Below are 19,351 nucleotides of genomic sequence, written 5' to 3' on the forward strand. Positions count from 1 at the left end.
TCTCCTTTATAAATGATTCAAACTTAGCATACTATGAAATCCTTATTGGAATATGATAACATAGGTCTGAGGAAAATGAGTTCGGCCATACGATCCTTCTAGCCTGATATGCCACTTTGTAAGTTCACAGCTGATCTAGGTGTGATCTCTTGCTTTACTTTCTTAAATGCACCCACCTCCCCTTCCCTCAAAACAATTGACTACCATGTCTATCAAAACTGCTCAAGCATTTCTGACCTGAAGCAAAGGTCCCCAGTATTCACCTACCTGACAAGTGAAAAAAAAGAGAGTCCACTTTGTTACTGTTTCCTCAGGGTTCACTTTTACTTCTCTCAGGTTTAAGTCCTGGAGTTTCACTGTCCTTTTTAGATAAGAGGGCATTATGGCCCTGTTTGTCAACATGTCCTCAAATGCTGGAAAATGTACGTTCTACAGCCTTTCCACATTGGACCTTCAGGTTAGCCATCAATGATGGCCACTGTAGTTCCAAGTAACTTCTTTTTAGACCCAGACACTTTTTGCCTCTTGTTCCTGTAAACTGTCAACTGTTTTGCATATGAAGCTCTAAAGAAAATACCACACGGTTCTCTCAGTCAAGAGTTAATTTCTCTCATTCTGTAGTTATCAAATATGTGCATATCTATGTATTTTAAAGTCATGTAAATATTTAAATTCCACAAACTGTTCATCAGCTTTTATAAATATTCCTGTTTAAATCTGAAGTTCTTCATTGTACTGAAGGTCACAATAAACTAAATATATATGGCAGGTAAACAGTGGATTTTGAGTTTGCCAATTTTAATTTTAGAATAATTTTTAAGGCTTTTGTAAAATAAATTTTGCAATAGTGCTTTTGGAAATTATGCATTCTCCCTTGATTGTCTCAATTTAAGTGGTATGATTAAAATGTTGTCAGCAATGTGAAACTTCTATTGTTAGTCTTTCTCATCTATTCTTCTATGATAATAAAACTGAAGCTGGAGCATTTTAGTGCCTTGGCCAGATAATATGATTTTTCTTTGAAAAGCAAACATCTTCCCTAAAGCGACACTTTGTAAATGTGCAACTGAATGGACCTCGCAAGCAGCTGTCTTTTACTTTAACATCATATGTGCTAGGATTTTCCCAAAGCCTTTTATGTGACCTGAAGTTTAAATGTCAAGGGTCAGTCCATCAACTGTCATGCTAGGAAGTTGTGATTGTCAGCACATGCATAGTCACAAATTAGCACTGTATAAATTACCTATCATCTGTCATTCTGCTTCTCCCAATCCAGTACAGTTTTCTCTTTCTGAATTTTTACTTATCCAAAAATGCCAATTTTCTTTGCTATTAGTAATGAACTATTTTTGTTTACTTCTATAATGTCTATACACAATTCAAGTTAATACATTTTACTTCAGTTTTGATAATTTCTGACGGTTAACAGTTTCTGCCAACTCACATAGTTTGTATTTTCTTTAAATTTATAAATGCCTAGTAACTATCTTCATTCAAAATATTTCCTTCCTTTCTTACATATTCAGAGTTCTAAATTAGATACTAGTGAATTCAGTGATTTGAAGGTGTCTCCAATTATATCAAATCTTTTTACAACAAATTACCTCAGAACTATGCAATGAAATATCAGAGAAACTAGATCAAGATAGTTAGCTGTAGGTTAGCAATTGCTGTTCATGTTTTTCAAATGAGAGAATACTTATTTTGTTTGAGAGGTAGCAAAATCTAGCTTCTTTTTAGATTAGATTAGATTAGATTACTTACAGTGTGGAAACAGGCCCTTCGGCCCAACAAGTCCACACCGACCCGCCGAAGCGCAACCCACCCATACCCCTACCTTTACCCCTTTAACCTAACACTACGGGCAATTTAGCATGGCCAATTCACCTGACCCGCACATCTTTTGGACTGTGGGAGGAAACCGGAGCACCCGGAGGAAACCCACGCAGACACGGGGAGAATGTGCAAACTCCACACAGTCAGTCGCCTGAGTCGGGAATTGAACCCGGGTCTACAGGCGCTGTGAGGCAGCAGTGCTAACCACTGGGCCACCGTGCCGCCCACTCTGGCTCATTTTAACTACCATTGCAGAGCTTCTGCAATACTTCAGTGGTTATCTACCTTGAGAAAAGGCAATGGTCTCGTGATATTATCACTCGACTATAAACCCAGAGACCCTGATAATGTTCCAAGGACCTGAGTTTGAATCCTGCCATGGCAGAAAATGGAATTTGAAATCAATAAAAATCTACAATTAAGACACCAGTGACGACCATAAAACCAATGTCCCTGAGGGAAGAAAACTGCTATGCCTACTTGGTCTAGCTTACATGTGACTCCAGACCCAGAGCAATGTGATTGACCCTTATTTGCCTTTGAAACCCATGCTGACATGAGGGGAATGTGAAAACTCCACACAGACTCTTGCCCAAGGCTGGAATTGAACCCAGGTACCTGGCGCTGTGAGACTGCAGTGTTAACCATTGAGCCAAAATTTAAAAAAAACTAAACACTGCAGAGCGAAAAATCCCTGGTGCAATCTCTAGTTTATGTTTAGTTTGTGGTGAGCCAGGAGTTGGCTCTCAGACCATGGTAGTTAAAATGAGCCAGAGTTCATTTTCCTGGTTGTTATTGTATGTGTGGATATGTACCTATTGGATGAAGGTTGTAATAGGTTGAACAATCCAGAAAATAAGCAAACGTTGATCTTTTCTAAAAAAAAGTTCAAGAATATCCTTTCCTCATCATCCAATACTCATCTTCTCGTCTTCTGTTCAAATTGGCACCACTGTCTTCCCAAACAGTTCACTTTGTACTTTTTCTGCTGTAATCCAATAATGCCAGTACGCATTTGTTCTCCAGTATGCTCTTTCTCTCTTTTCCCCTCTACTCCATCTCTCCATTCATGCTTGTACTTCTTTTACCCTCAAAATGCATTGCTCACACCTTACACTTTATCCCCCTCATGCTCATCTTCCCCTTTCCAATCCCTTCATTTCCATAAGTTAGACTCATTCAGCTCCGCCCATTTCTTACACACTATTTAACATGATTATTTTTGAAGTAAGCGTATGACATGGTTTGGTAAGCCAATCATATGAATTCTTTATTTGAAGATAAGACTATATACAGAAAAAAACTAATAAGGCGGCTAAGGATAAACATTTGACTCTGGCTGCTGCTGCATGTAGAATGGATACTTAGATTAGATTAGATTACCTACAGTGTGGAAACAGGCCCTTCGGCCCAACAAGTCCACACCGACCCGCCAAAGCGTAACCCACCCAGACCCATTCTCCTACATTTACCCCTTCACCTAACACTACGGGCAATTTAGCGTGGCCAATTCACCTAACCTACACATTTTTGGATTGTGGGAGGAAACCGGAGCACCCGGAGGAAACCCACGCAGACACGGGGAGAATGTGCAAACTCCACACAGAGAGTTGCCTGAGGCGGGAATTGAACCCGGGTTCAGGCGCTGTGAGGCAGCAGTGCTAACCATTGTGCCACCGTGCCGCCCAAGTCAGCAGTTTAAGATATGTACTATTAAAGGCAATTATACCTAACATCATAATGCAAGGTTTTGAAACCCTCTGTACCGGCACTGCCTGTGATAGCAGTGATCCGTCCCGTTGAATACCAGATTTAGTTTTGGGATTACAACTGACTGACAGGCTGAGATGGCATTGACATTCTACAATTTATCTCAGTGACCATAAGATAAGGATTGGAACTTAACTTGCCATGGGTATTGTTTCTGATCACTGTCCAGTCTTAATGGTAAATGTTAAAAATCACACAACACCAGGTTATAGTCCAACAGGTTTACTTGGAAGTACAAACTTTCGGAGCACTGCTTCTTCATCACGTAGCTAATGCGATCAGCTACCTAACAAAGGAGCAGCGGTCCAAAAGCTGGAACTTCCAAATAAACCTCTTGGACTATAGCCTGGCATTATGTGGTTTTCAACTTTGTCCACCCAAGTCCAACACCAACAACTCCACTTAGTGGTAAATGACGGACAAGGCTGAAGTTGAGCTTGAATTGGATTTTACACTACTGTGTCACTTAGTTTATCAAATCCTCCTGGCGAAAGTATTCAGAAAGGATTATCTTAAGTCAAATTTTGGAGGGCAACTTCTGCCTGTAGAAACAGTTCAGCGAAAGCCATTGGTCTCAAGAGAGAAAGGAAAATGTGCTCATTATTGATGAGATTGAAATACAATCAGTCAGGTCGTAATGAATGCATTTCAAAATCTTGACCTTGTGTTTAGCTTGGAAGTGGCCAATTGCATTATATAAAAAACATATCCTGAACGAGTTATGGATTCAAGCCCACTGTAAAGTTTAGGCAGAATATAGGAGAAGAAATTGGACAATTAGCTGTCAAACTTATTCAAAGATTCTTTTGGGATCATGGCTGATCTGTACTGAAATTTGAACTTTTTGCCTTGATTTTATATTCTGCATTCTGTACAGCCGGAAGGAAATTAAAGTACCATGTGAATTGAATATAAGGATATTATTTCCACAGATTTGGACTCTTTTTCAATTTCTGATCATATAGACTCATTTTATTGTTCAGGCTGATTGGAGTAGCTGTTTATGACTTTTCTACTGTTGGTCATATGCAATTTGATGTCTATTGTGGTAAAGATTTCCTGCCTTGTTGATTAAAATTCACCTGCAGCAGTCACTGTATAAAACAGCAGGTTGGCTCTACTTAGTGGGATATTTATGGATTTAAAAAGCCTTTCAAACAATAAATGACAGGTTAGTAAATGCCAAGGATCACGGTTTAACTGGAAGAAGCACTAAACAAGAATTTATTACCTTTCAAATGTTAGACATGCAGATCTATATGCTAACCTTGGCCACCTCAAGTTGTCGAAGCAGGTTGAGAAAGTGGTTTAATAAGCATTCTGGATCCTGGGCTATTTAAATAAAGGTATAAAGCAAGGAAGTTCGGATGATATATTTAGAAAAGTCTAGTTTAGCCTGAACCGGGGTATCATGTCCAATTTGTGCTCCATCCTTTAGGAATGTTTTAGAGAAAGTGCAGAAAAGATTTACAAGAATGCTTCCAGGCATGATGAACTTCAGTTGCTCATTTATGAAGAGGCTTTTGCAAGGAAATTTGATCGAACTGTTCATGACATGAGTAATCTGGACAAAGTAGACAGAGAGAAACTGCTCGCATTGGCAGAATGATCAAGGACACCAATTTAAGGTGGTTGGCAAAAAAACCAAAGGCATCAAGAGGAAAAATTTTTGTATGCAATAAGTATTGGGATTTGGAATGCTCTGCCTGAAATAATGTTGGGGGACAGATTTAATTGCAGGTTCCAAATGACAATTGGTGAATCACCTGAAGTGAAAGATCTTTCATGGCCATTGAGTGATGGTGAGAGAGTTGCCAATGTCAATGCCATCTCAGCCTGTCAGACCATTGTAATCCCAAAACTAAATCTGGCATTCAACAGGAAGGACAAGTTTTTCCAGAAATGCAAGGACATGGTGGACCAATGGCCTCCTTCTCTGCTGTAACCATTCTATTATTCTATGACCAGTTCTAACAAAGACAAATGATGATAATTCTCTGATTGCATCCTCTAGCTTTTGAATGTTTGTAACATGTATCATGGAAAATGTTTGAGATGTTGTATTTAGTTCTTATCTGAATAAACGGGTACCACAGGGCTCAGTAGCTATTGAGTTTCAATGAATTTTTCATGACTTTGAGTGGCGCTTGAAACATGAAAATCTTCAATCATGTAAAAAATTATCTATAATTATGACGACAAATCTGATATGCGATAGCCCAAGAGGACAGCAGGAGAGTTAGTTATGTAACTAATGGCCAGGTACTTTATTTGTTTGTGTTGTGTATTAGATCTATAACATACACACAGTAGTTACTATCCTGATAATATGAAAAAGAGCATTTCTGATGTGTTTAACCTTTTAAAGAAAAGATGTTCGAGTGAAAAGACAATTGATGGTTGTCTAATGGATTTCAGTGTTTGTCACAGATGATTTTGATACAAGGCTTGTGACTATAAGAGCAAATCTGCAGCTCAGAATGCTGAGGTGAATAATTTACCTCCTGACTCGCCAAAGCCTTTCCACCTTCTAGAAGTCACAAGTCAAGAGTGTGATAGAATACTCCCCACTTGTCTGGATGGGACGAACCCCGAAAAAGCTTCAAAAAGCTTGATACCATTCGGGACAAAGCATCCCACTTGATTGGCAATCCATCCAACACACCCAACATTCACTATCTTCACCATTGATGCATAATGGCGCAATGTGTACCATCTACAAGAAGCTTTGCAGCAACTCAACAATGCTCCTTCGGCAGCTCTTTCCAAACCCATGATCTCTATCACCTAGAAGGAGAAGGGCAGCAGTTGTATGGGAACACCAACACCTACAAATTCCCATTCAAACCTCACACCATTCTGACTTAGAACTAAATCACTGTTTCTTCACTCTCCCTGGATCAAAATCCTGAAGCTCCCTTCTCAACAACATTGCTGGTAACTTACCCCTGGGTGGTTCCTGAAGACAGCGCACCAACACCTTTAAAGATAGGCAATAAATGCTAGTCTTACTAGTGATCCCCACATCCCATGAAAAATTGAAAGAAATAGGGGAAAAGCTGATGTCTAAAGGCCTGGAACATAGGATATTGCTAAGGAAAGAGAAAGGGATAGAGACAATTATGAGACAAGTCTATAGATTGAGGGAGAATAGTCAAGTGGTGAGGCAACTGTTAGAGTTCCTGGTGTGGAACTGAGAGCAGGTAAACTGGAGTGCCAACATCGGAGAGAAGCCAGGTATGTGGGGGGACCACCAGAATGGTCTTTGAAGCAGTTTAAATATTTGTAGCAATTGGAATGATATCTAGGACTATTAAGATCATTTTTATGATGCAATAATTCACCATGAATAATTTAAATCACTAGTTCTTATAGTAGCAATCTACTGAATTATATTGCACTAATGGGAACTCTATCGATGATAGGGGACATATTTATGTGAGGAAAAAAAAATTGTTTGAGTATTAATAGGGGAAATATTTTTTCCTTCTCACTGTCTGATTTAATATTAAGAGAAATAGCAGGACACATCATCCATGATGTGATGCTTTTATATTGTAATTATATAAACAATGAGACAAATAGATACTTGGAGTATCTATGTTACACGCAAGTAATAACCTATGCATCCAAAGTAGTGTTTTGTGACATTTCTTTCATGGAGTAGGTTTCACTTCTTTTTGATGGGCTGACTGGCCTAATTCTGCTCCTATATCTTATGGTCTAAATAATTAAATAGTTGTGTTGTAAAGAAGAGAAATGCTAACTGTTTGAACCATAGACTGAAGATCTATTATTGCCCAACACAGAATTATCTCTGTCAAGATGATACTTATATTTCTTGCATAATCCACAAGAACGATCATGATCTAGAGCACAGGATGCTCTGAAAGTTGAAAAGAGTAGTAAAAAATGTGGACATAAACCATGAGATAATGAAGAACACCTCAACTGTCACTGTATTTTGGCACTAAGGTATAAACTTGATACCTCCTATCTTTTGGCTTATCTGAATTTGCTGTTATAACCTCCCTGTTTAGGAGTACATTTTCAGCTCAATCCAAGAATATTATTATAAAAGCTTTTCAAGTCACTGTAGACCTAGTTTTACACCTTCAGAAAGTAATATCCAATGAATGTAACACATATTTATGTAGGTGCCATTACTCAATGTGATAAAAATGTAAATAAAAGGCATACATAATGAATCTAATAAATAATGAAACTTTTTAAATTCAAAAAGCAATTATGTAAAGAATATGACATTTAGTATTTCTATAGCACTTTTCAAGTGTGAAAAATATGTCATTGCACTTTGCATTGGGATGAAAACATTGTGACAATTAGACAATAAATGATTGCGTTGGAGCATCAAGTCAACATTAAGATGATTTTGACAATGAATCTACAATATCCCATTTCGTTGCTCTCAGACACTCCATTGCAACCAGATGCTGAAACCTGTCCAATTCATCTACCTTTCACAGAGATAGCGACAGACTCTTACCAGAATCTTGCTCAAATGAGGGACACGACAAGAGGGTATTGCGGCTAGAAAACATCTCCAACCATTCCAGAAACAGGAGTCTTTGTGATGGTTTAAAGTTTAAATTGTTCTGGCACTTCAATATTTAGCACTATGCTCTTGTTTTCAACCCTTCTGCTGTTGGCTGGCCATGTGGCACTGCAATCTTAAGGGTCACAGACCAGTAGGAGGTATTTCAGTGTTTATCATCAAATTAAGAACAGCAAGTGGATTCTGGAAACAGTAGGCTCAATTAGAGTTCATGACACTGTGGCAACAGTCTAAGTTGGTTAATGTCATTAGCAGGGTAGCAGAGTGGCATGACAAATGCAAGTTGTTGATGCAGAGAGCCACTGCCAGTGACATTGCGACAATCCTCATCAACAATGCATTGAAGGATGGATTTCTGTGATACCCTGCAAATCATAGAATCATAGAAGCCCTGCACTGTGGAAGCAGGCCATTCAGCACTTTGGGTCTATACTGATCCTCCAAAGAGCATGCCACCCAGACCCACATCCCGTACACTATTCCTGTAACCCTGCATTTCTCATGTTTAATCCAGCTAGTCTGCTATCCCTGCTCACTATGGGCAGTTTATCATGGCAATTTAGTGGTGCTAACCACTGAGCCAGCCTACTGAGCACTTGTATCTGTCACGAGCACAGCATTCTGCGCTTTCATGACATGAACCTGACCCTCCACTATAAGGTCCAGACGTTTTGCTTGTGTTGCAAATGCAGCTGAGACATCAGCCGTCAAACACAGCGTTCTGGTTGCGTCCACTGGTGTTCTCATGACTTTGGCCATCATTCCCATTCTGGTAAGGATGGTCTCCTAGCTCTGCACAAAATCCTGTGGCACGTTACTGTCAGAGTCCTTCATACTGTTGGACATTACATGTAGATTTTCTGGTAGAGCGCTCAATGCACAAAGCATTTCAGAGTAACATGTCTCATCAAAGTGTTCATGAATTCTCAGCATCGGAACCCACATGAATGTTTGCCGTCGGGCAATGTGGCACCTGTGTTACTGTTATTCTCTGTGGCTGCAGGCCACTTGTTTAACATCTCATTATATGCAGATCTAACCTCTGTGCTGTCCTCTAAACTGTGTGTAGAGTCAGTCCCTGACCTGGTGGTTGTGTGTGTTAAATCAAGTGGCAGTGTTGCTTTGTCATTAGTGTCTTGTTGCTGTTCTACCTATTACTCCTATGTCATTTCCTTTACCTTTAGCAGTTCCTGGGTACCGGCAAGAAGAAAGGCAAAAGAGTGAGGTCACAATTAAGGAGGCAGGAGTTGGGGGAGGTGGAGAAGGTGAGGTGGGAAGGTGTGAGGAAGCAAGAGGTAGCTGCTTACACCATCTGCTGCTTCTAACTCAGAGGGGCTTGTGCAATCAAAGGTAGTGAAATGTGAGCAGGACAACTTTGTTGAGGAGTGTGAGAGTGGAAAAGCACAGCAGGTCAGGCAGCATCCGAGGAGCAGGAAAATTGACATTTCGAGCATAAGCCCTTCATCAGGAATGTGGTTTGTGGGTAGGGGCTGAGAGATAAATGGGAGAGGGTGGAGTTTGGGGGAAGGTAGCTGAGGAAGTAATAGGTGGATGAAGGTGAGGGAAAAGGTGAAAGATCGGGGGGGGGGAGTGATGAACAGGTCCGGAGGGCGGTGCCGAGTTGGAGGCTTGGGACTGAAATAATGTGGGGGGAGGGGAAATGAGGAAGCTGTTGAAATCCACATTTATCCCGTGTGGTTGCAGGGTCCCAAGGCAGAATATGAGGCATTCCTCCTCCAGGTGTCGGGTGATAACGATTTGCAGTGGACGAGGCCCAGGACCTGCATGTCCTTGACGTAGTGGGAGGGGGAGTTGAAGTGTTCAGCCACAGAGCAGTGGGGTTGATGGGTGCGGGTGCCCCAGAGATATTTTCTGAAACGATCCGCAAGAAGGCATCCTGTCTCCCCGATGTAGAGGAAACCACACCAGGTGCAACAGATGCAGTAAATGACATTGGTAGAGGTACAGATAAATTTCTGATGGATGTGGAAGGATTCCTTGGGGCCTTGGACGGAGGTGAGGGGAGTGGTGTGGGCGCAGGTTTTGTACTTCCTGCAGTGGCAGACAAAGGTGCTAGGAGTGGGCTGTGGGCTGGTGGATGTTGTGGACCTGACGAGGGAGTCGCGGAGGGAATGTTTTTTTCAGAACACTGGTAAGGGTGGGGAGGGAAATATATCTCTGGTGGAGGGGTCCACTCCCGCCACCTCCAAACAGAGCGGGACTTCCGCCACCTCCAAATGGACCCTACCACCAGAGAAATATATCCCTCCCCACCCCTGTCAGTGTTCGTTACTCCCTCGTCAGGTCTACAACACCCACCAGCCCACAGTCCATTCCTGGCACCTTTCACTGCCACTGCAGGAGGTGCAAAACCTGCGTCCACACCACTCTCCTCACCTCCATCCAAGGCCTCAAGGGATCCTTCCACATCTGTCAGAAATTCACCTGTATCTCTACCAATGTCAGCTACTGCATCCGTTGCACCCGGTGTGGTCTCCTCTACATCGGGGAGACAGGAGGCCTTCTTGCGGACCATTTCAGAGAACATCTCTGGGACACCCACACCCACCAAACCCACTGCCCCGTGGCTGGACACTTCACCTCCTCCTCCCACTCCGTCAAGGACATGCAGGTCCTGGGCCTCCTCCATGGCCAAACTGTTACCACCCGACGCCTGGAGGAGGAACGTCTCATGTTCTGCCCTGGGACCCTGCAACCACAGGGGATAAATGTGGATTTCAACAGCTTCCTCATTTCCCCTCCCACCACATTATCTCAGTCCCAAGCCTCCTTTTGGCACCACTGTCCGGACCTGTCCATCTTCTGGCCTATCACCTGCTCCCTCACCTTCATCCACTTATCATTTTCTCAGCTACCTTCCCCCAAGCCCCATCCCTCTCATTTATCTCTCAGTCCCTTCCCACAAGCCTCATTCCTGATGAAGGGCTTATGCCCTTCGATTCTCCTGCTCCTCGGATGCTGTCTGACCAGCTGTGCTTTTCCAGCACTACATTCTCGACTCTGATCTCCAGCATCTGCATTTCTCACTTTCTCCAACTTCGTTGAGAATACTGTCACCTACAATAGTTTCACCTCACCACTGGCCAGACCCTCAGGAATAGCTGTTTCAGTTATGGTGATCACGTGTCTCCTCTGCTGGGATAGGAACATACAGACATGTCAGTGTCCCTCTGGTTAGCTCTTGCTGCCTCAGGTTATGCAGCACTTTGCCCTGTGACCATGAATTTGGCGCAACCTGTTTCTGTGATCCGGCTGTCACTTGAATGGCTAACAGTGCAGGCAGGCTGTGAAATGAAACTGTAAAATGTATGAAGTTGAGTTGAAATATGAATGTCAGATACAAGTCTCAATTTGTAAAGATTGTCAGTAGTTAAGTGAGGAGGTTGTGCTGCACTGGGCAGAGTGTGTGTCCAATAGCACAGCTGGTGGAATGTGGTGTTTGAAGATGAATCCACTGAACTTGACGTTGTATTAGGGTCATTGGACCCAGATCCTAAGGACTTGGCTCTTGACCTTGACCTCCACAGCTATGTGCTCCCACTGCTGTTCTGAGGCTCATTCGGGGGTGGAGTGCAGCCTGGTCCACATTAGCTACAGGATATCTCTTCTCTCTACCACCACCACCTGGATTTCTAGTGCAATTTCTGAAAACCTTGAAGCACTCCCATGTAGTGCCATTATTCAATAAATCAGGATGACCTGCTGAAGGATATCCATTACAGTCTCCAGGCAGAATGCCCCTGCCCTTTAGGAGAAGCAAGCTAGCTTTTAATAGTGTGGGATAATTTAATTTGTGCAAGCCTTTCACAATTTTGTATCCTGCACAGAAGCATGCAGTGAGTCAGCTTAGTGTTTCATGCAGGTTGAACACAACAATGAGCAGGCAAGATGAAGTAAGCATATCGTATTGAACAAGCAGATGGTCATAGAACAATGCAAGCGCCATGTCTATTTGTCCAGGCTAACCCTGGGACTTTCTACAGCTCAGTGGATTCCTGCTCTAATGACTAAATATTCAAACATTTTGCCAGTGATTATTGAATAGCAATCAGTGAAAATGATTTCCCTTCCCAAAATAGGGACTCGGAGACCAATTAAAGTATTGCAACTTCTGCCCTGTCTGAGACCAGTCAATACAGTGCAGAGCAAGTATTGAATACATGATCATTTGGACTTTGTGACATAACTAGTACTTCATGAGTTAATCCAAAGCCAAAGCCCATTCAGTCTCTTTCTGGGGAGACTTTGAAAGCATATTGACAGTAACTATAAAATCAGAATCAACAATGAAAGCATAAATTTGAATATTTCACAAATTATCCACGAGTGCTCAGTGTGAGGTTAATACCATCATCTGCAATGTCTAAATTGGTACTGATGAAGGCATTCATATTTTCAGAAACTGACCAAATACTGAAAAGCCATTAACTAAACTGATGGGTGAGGCACTATTATAAGTGATGCTTATCTGCTTGGAAAAAGAAGTGCTAACATATTTTCCCTACATCTTTTGAGCAAACACTGAACTGGCAAAAATAGTTGCCTTGGAGAAACATACAATGCACATTACCTCACATTCTTGGCTAAAGGATAGGTGCAACAGTGAGAAAGACACAGAAAAATGAGGATTTTAGGGCAGGGGTAGATACAAGCAGAAGTTCAAAATAAATAATGAAATGTTAATTGATAAAATGGTTAAAAAAATGCAAACTGTTTTGAAAGTCACCGCAACATCTCCACACAATATTTTATTGTTTTCAGCTGCACTTATGCACATCCAAATTTATGAACCTATTTGAAAATCATCTGGCATTGCAGTGTTGACAAGGTCGTTTGAAAGACAAATCCTTTCCAACAACACTCTAGTTATAACATTTTGATTCCCTAACATTTAAAAAAAAATTTACATGTGAAAGCACAGCTGCATGGCACTCTTTCATATAAAGCTATTGTTGGTGTGAATCTTCAACACACATTAAGCTTTTATATATGTTTTAAGAAAACAGAGTGCAATTTTGTTCATTTAGTATGTGCATATTTTAGATAAAATTTGCATTAAATAGCATTTGGAAGCATAACTACATGTAGCCTCAAGCTGCTGGCTACTAAACGAAAACATGACTTAATTGTACAATGTTAAAAGTACTGCATTAAACTAAATATCACTGCAGCCTTGGTGATCTGTCGTGTAACTGCAGATAACTGACTAACATTCAGCATAAAAGAAAATGAATCTGGACCAGTATTGAATATCATTATAATAATAAATATTAATAATGTGCTCGACAACTGTGGATAAGCAAATGGTGGCTTGTTGTATGTTTTAACTTGTTATTTAGCTTGTCCTGCTCAGACCAGAATCAAAAAAATCAATTCAACACCAAAATTCCATTTTGATGCAATGTGCTGTGGGTTATATTACAGTTTAGTATTACTGCCTTCCACAAATCAGTGTTGGAAATGACTTTTTGAGCAATAAAAGTAAACATGTATTTGCATCTCTTAAAGATTTATTTTCATTTTCCATAATATAATTTTAAAAGCCTAACAGACACCACAGGATTCAGTTCAACTGTGCTAATAGTTTGTTCATACTGACCCGGATTGAATATAATTAGAAGACAGGATGTATTTACCTCTGGTGGAGTACAGAATTGCTTGATGTTTCTTAAGATTTTCCTTCCTATTTATTTTTCAATGCCCTCTTGAAGTACGCTTTGCTGAATTGATTCATTTCAATGAGTCCATGCTGGGAAAGGAAAATAAAATGAGTCAATGGCAGGCAGTAATTTCTTACATAAAATGACTATATGAGTCATTATAGGCTGTAAATATGAGAAAAGGAAACAACTCAAATCTAAACGAAAATAGATCAAGGAGCCTTCAACCTCCACTGATTACTGAGCATGCATGCATTAGCAAGTCACAGTTGAAGAAAAGGAAATGGCTCTGTGCTTCCAGCAGAGACTTTATTGAAAGGACCTTATAAATGGGACAAAGAAAAGTAAATAACACTAGTAAAAGCTACTGAACTATTAGCTGTGGCTACGTTGCAAATCCAGTTGATTTAGAGCTACTTACAGTTAGCATGTTGACAATACAAATGGAGCAATTTACAGTCTTTGCCATTTTCTATCGTTTTTCCTGCACTGAATACAATAGAAATAAGAAAATAAATTCAAATTGTCTCCAAATACGATATTAGCACAATAGCTGTTTGCCCTAGAATGCATGTGTAGTTAATAAGGTCATTAAACAGAGTCACTGAGAGTGGACATAAAGAAGTATGTGGCCTGATTGTTTGTACTTAAAGAGGAAAGGGAGGGAAAACAGCATGGAACTGAAACAGAAAACTGAGGAATGAATGTGTCATACATTTCAGGAACCAACCACTTGCAGTTTCGGTGTAATGCTAAAATCAGTCCCCCTTTCTAAATGAATAATGACCTGCTGTGCTTTTCCAGCACCACTCTAATCTAGACTCTGATTTCCAAATCTTCTTGCAAGGATTCTGGATTAGTGGTGCTGGAAGAGCACAGCAGTTCAGGCAGCATCCAAGGAGCTTCGAAATCGACGTTTCGGCTTTTGCCCGAAACGTCGATTTCGAAGCTCCTTGGATGCTGCCTGAACTGCTGTGCTCTTCCAGCACCATTAATCCAGAATCTGGTTTCCAGCATCTGCAGTCATTGTTTTTACCTCTTCTTGCAAGAATGCCTACCGTGAATAGTAACAGTTTAGACAGAATCTTCCTTTTTACATATTTTCTAATCACCCTGTTTGACCATGTTACAAAATAGCTCTGTAGCAAGTGGGACTTTAAGCCAGGCCTCCCAATCCAGAGGCAGGGACTCCACAATTGCACCACTTGTTTCCTAATGGCCAGCCACTAGTCATTTCATTCCAGATATCTTCTAACCTGTTCGATATGTTATTACACGACTATGGAGCAGGTGGGACTTGAACCCAGTCCTGCTGATCCAGAGATATAGACATCACTGTTGAACCACAAGAGCTCACGATCTTTTTTTAATCAATCTGCTCAGAGATGTTCTTGCATGCCTGTAGAGCAGGAAGGAGTTGAATCCAGGTCTCTTGGCTCAGAGTTAGGTACACTACCACTGTATCACAAGAGTTCTGAATACTAAAATACTAAATTTCGAATACTGAGTCTAAGGTTCTGTTCAATTAACAGCCATAGAAAATGAACCACTTGTGATTTTAATAAGAAGAAGCACTTGACTTAACAACAAGATACAATTTATTGCATGGAGCAATCTGTGCAGGATATAAGTTACATATGATTCCATCAGGATCTAGAGCTGACTCACACTTGTCCACTGAAGACTGTATGACATCATCAGATTGGGTGTAACCTAATGTAATCTCCAACATTAACCCCTTCAGAACCATAAAACACAAGGAAGGAAATTTGAAACTCTCTTAAAGCATACCTGAAAGTAATTATCCAAGATTCTTTGTCACTTAGTGGGAAGCTATAAGCTCCAAAGACTAATGGGAGGTTAAAAATATAAAAGAGTGTGGCAACTCCAAATTTCACCGACTGTAATTTTACTGTTGGGAACATTAACTAAAATGCTCTGGAAAGGCAAGTCTTTCCTTAAAATATTTACACAAGCAGTCTGCCTCAAATTTAATGTCTGCTTCATATTTAATGTCCTGAAGGCCAAATTGTCTGGCTGACAGGCTGTGGATGGGATACCATTTCTTAGAGTTTAAGTCTCATCCAGTTGCCTCTTTACATCCCACCCTACTGTCAAACTTGTTCCTTTCCTGCCTCCCTGCTATGATCAGTGTCTCCTAAACTTCTGTGTAGAGACAAATCTGAATTATGAAAAATTAAAGTTTGATCTGTATTTTCTTGAGTTCAGCCGTGTACACCTCAATCTTGGTAGTAATGTCTGTATTCTCTTAATTGAGACACTTTCTGCAAATAGGGTGTAGAACTCGGTCCATTGCTGGCACGCCAAGGAATTTATTGTGAAATTTAAGCCATTACCAGATTACCTGATGTCTCAGTTTTGCTGATCCTAATCATAGTGTTTTATTCTTTAACATGTTGTTGTAAATTTATATACTAGAAGCTATAATATTAGAAATTCCTTACAACTAAAGAATATATTGACGTTTAAATTTAACATTGCACTGGTGAAATTAATAAACTGCATTGTGCCCAAAAAGGAGATGAACACTGTTTCCTTTCATGGTCAGACTTGAGATCTCTGACCACTCACTGAAAAGTGTTTGCCAGATGTGATTGAGGAGGATTCATGTTCAATTAAAATAGTATTAAAAAGGGGTAGAGTTTCTACTTTGGGCAAAATTAGTGATCTGGACACAAATTGTACCCAAATTTGAGGGTTCTTTTTTCCCAACAAGTTCCCACTAAAATTTATTTCCACATTGTCAAATGTGAAATCTACCATGAACCAATATAATCAGGCAGTGTCTTGAAGCCTTCTTAAACTTTGTTCAAATAAAATTCTTCACTTATGAAAGTTGGCAACTTAGTGGAGTTTGATTACTTCAGCTGAAAACAGGCTTACCACTAAAATTAAGCATTTTAAATCACAGCAAACTAAACTTCTGTAAGTAAAGCAATGTTAAATTATTGAAAATTTTTTTCAAAAAATGCATTACCATTTGGTAGCTATTGTGGAGTGTAGAAGTCAGTTTCTTTGTAAACTTTATTTAAAACTTCTAAAACATGCCTTTAATGTCTATGCTCCAAACTGAACTTTTAGAGATTCTTTGATAGTCTGAAGTTGACCACAGTTAATGGAAATCAGAAATTAATTGATCCTGGAGGTCGTGTCCATTTTGAGGGTTAGCGTAGCACAATAATCTTTTAAAAACTAGCACAAAGATCACCGAAATTAATTATGCACTGAACATAATTGTGCAACCGATGCTGATAATTCTGCTGTCTCATGTCAGTGATATTGATTTTGAGTGAATTGTTGTTTAAAAAAAGGTGAATCATAGAAGGAACTCTATTGTATGGTGTTTATTGCATAGAAAGTTATCCTGGCTAATCTCATACAGTTACCTAGCAACACTGGTTATGAACAGAATGCCAACTGCCTACTATAAAAATATGTGCATGGTGGGACTAGGGAATAGGAAAATAGAATAAGGAACAATTGCAAAACCAAGATATGTTACAGTTGATAATAGGTTTTTAATTTATTCACAGAAAGTGGAAATTTATTGCTTAGCCCTAATTGACCTTGAGGTGGTTCTATGCCTTCTTGAAAGGATGCAGTTCTTGAGTGTGGGTACACCAACTATAGTGGTAAGAACTTAGTTCTGATATTTTGACCTGACATGATTGAAGGAATGGTGATATAGTTCCACATCAAGATGTCATGTTACCTGGAGGAGAATTTGCAGGTTGTGTTGTTGCCATGCATCTGATGCCTAGTCTGTCTAGATGGTTTGGAAGGTGCAGTTAAAGAAGCCTTGGTGAGATCCTGTTTTGTATTTTATAAATGGTACACAATACTATTTTATAAACATTATACTACTGTCACTGTGCCTCAGTGCTGGAAGGTGTGAATGTTGAAGGTGGTGGATGGGGATCCAATGAAGCAGACTGCTTTGTCTTGAATAGTTCAAGCTTCATGAGTATTTTTGGAACTGCACCCATCCAGGCAACTGGACAGTATTCCATCACTTTCCAGGCATGTGCTTTCTTAATTGCAGAAAGGCTCTGGGATGAGAGGAGGTCAGTTATTCACTGCAGAATTCCAAGCCTCTGACTTACTCTTGTAGCCGCAATATTTATAAGGCTGGTAACAGTCTGATCAATGGTAACACCCAGGATGTTGACCATAGCAATGTCAGTAATGATGATACCATTTGCTGTCAAGTGAAGATGGTTAGATTTTCTCTTGTTGAAGATGATCAATACCTGGCACTTGTGTGTACATGTTACTTGCCACCTAGAAGTCCCAGCCCAGGACTTGTTGTATGTGGACATGGATGGCTTCAGTGTCTGAGGAACAGCAAGTGTGACTTACCATCATGCAATCATCAACAAACATCCCCTGTTCTTACCTTGTGATGGGGAGGGGAAAGTTATTGATGAAGCACCTGGAGAAACAATGTACATGGATACAACCCTGAGGAACTGCTATTGGAACAATGATGATTGACCTCCAATGACTATAACATATGGAGTTAGGTATGACACCAGCCAAAAGGGAGTTTTCCCCTGATTCCCATTGATTCCAGTTTTGTTCCTTGACATCACACTTGCTCAACTGCTGCCTTGATGTCAGGGTCTGTCACTCTCACCTCACCTCTGGAGGTCAGCTTCTTTGACCAAGCTACAGCAAAGACTGTACGAGGTCAGGAACTGAGTGACCCTAACTGAACTCAGACTGAACATTAGTGAGCAGGCTACTGCTGAGCAAGTACGACAGAAAGTGTGAGAGTAGAGAAGTTTAGGACAGCAGAAGTGGAAATCAATCAACCAGCACAAAAGTTTGGGATGGGGTGGCCAGGAGGGGGAGTGGTTTGGTGGGGGTGTTGGGGGGTATGTGGTGTGGGTGCTATTAAAACAGCACAAGAGAGTAGCGGAGATTTCCAAGGTTGGGAGACAAAAACAAATCAGATGTCTAACATTACTGAGAAATAAACTCGGAAATCAGGTGTTGGAAAGCTGTATGAAAGGGGTGAGTTTTGAAATTATTCAAGACAACCATTGCAGGGAAAACATAAGCTAATTTAGTGGGACCTTGAGTCAGTGAGGGCTGGGTGACAACTTAGTAAACATGATCGGTTGGATATCTCAAATGATGTCTTTCAAGTAAAAATTGGTCTTTAGTTCAGCTTAAGAGGGCAGAATCTTATCGGAGCTTGATTGACTAAGTTATAACAAGATTTGTGGCAGAAGTCCAGTGAGACCTATCTCAATGTCGGGAGAATCTCGCAACATCTTTTATGCTTTCAACACGTGGCTTGGCATGTTTTTGACGAGGCAGAGGGGAGTTGCTATTTAAGAGGGATTGTTGTTCTAAATTCCTTGTTAACAGTCCAATTCACCTCATTGATATTCAGTTTCCTTATTTACCAAACAAACTAGACATCAAGAAAACTTGAAATCGGAACAGGTGTCTGGCGAAT

At 40.5% G+C, this 19,351-nt stretch overlaps 1 long non-coding RNA gene across 1 annotated transcript in view; it reads right to left on the minus strand.

Annotated features, from left to right (window-relative positions):
• LOC122560962 (uncharacterized) overlaps positions 1-14,408 on the minus strand; it is a 46,252-nt gene extending 31,844 nt beyond the window's left edge. The window contains exons 1-2 of the long non-coding RNA XR_006314863.2: positions 14,285-14,408; positions 13,840-13,952 (exon numbers count right to left, since the gene is read on the minus strand). This is a non-coding gene — a long non-coding RNA (uncharacterized LOC122560962). The remainder of the gene's footprint in view (positions 1-13,839; positions 13,953-14,284) is intronic.
• Between the last annotated feature and the right edge of the window lie 4,943 nt (positions 14,409-19,351).

The sequence above is a fragment of the Chiloscyllium plagiosum genome, unplaced genomic scaffold (genome assembly GCF_037043375.1).
Source record: "Chiloscyllium plagiosum isolate Xiang-an unplaced genomic scaffold, Cpla_swu_hap1 HiC_scaffold_22, whole genome shotgun sequence".
Taxonomy (NCBI): domain Eukaryota; kingdom Metazoa; phylum Chordata; class Chondrichthyes; order Orectolobiformes; family Hemiscylliidae; genus Chiloscyllium; species Chiloscyllium plagiosum.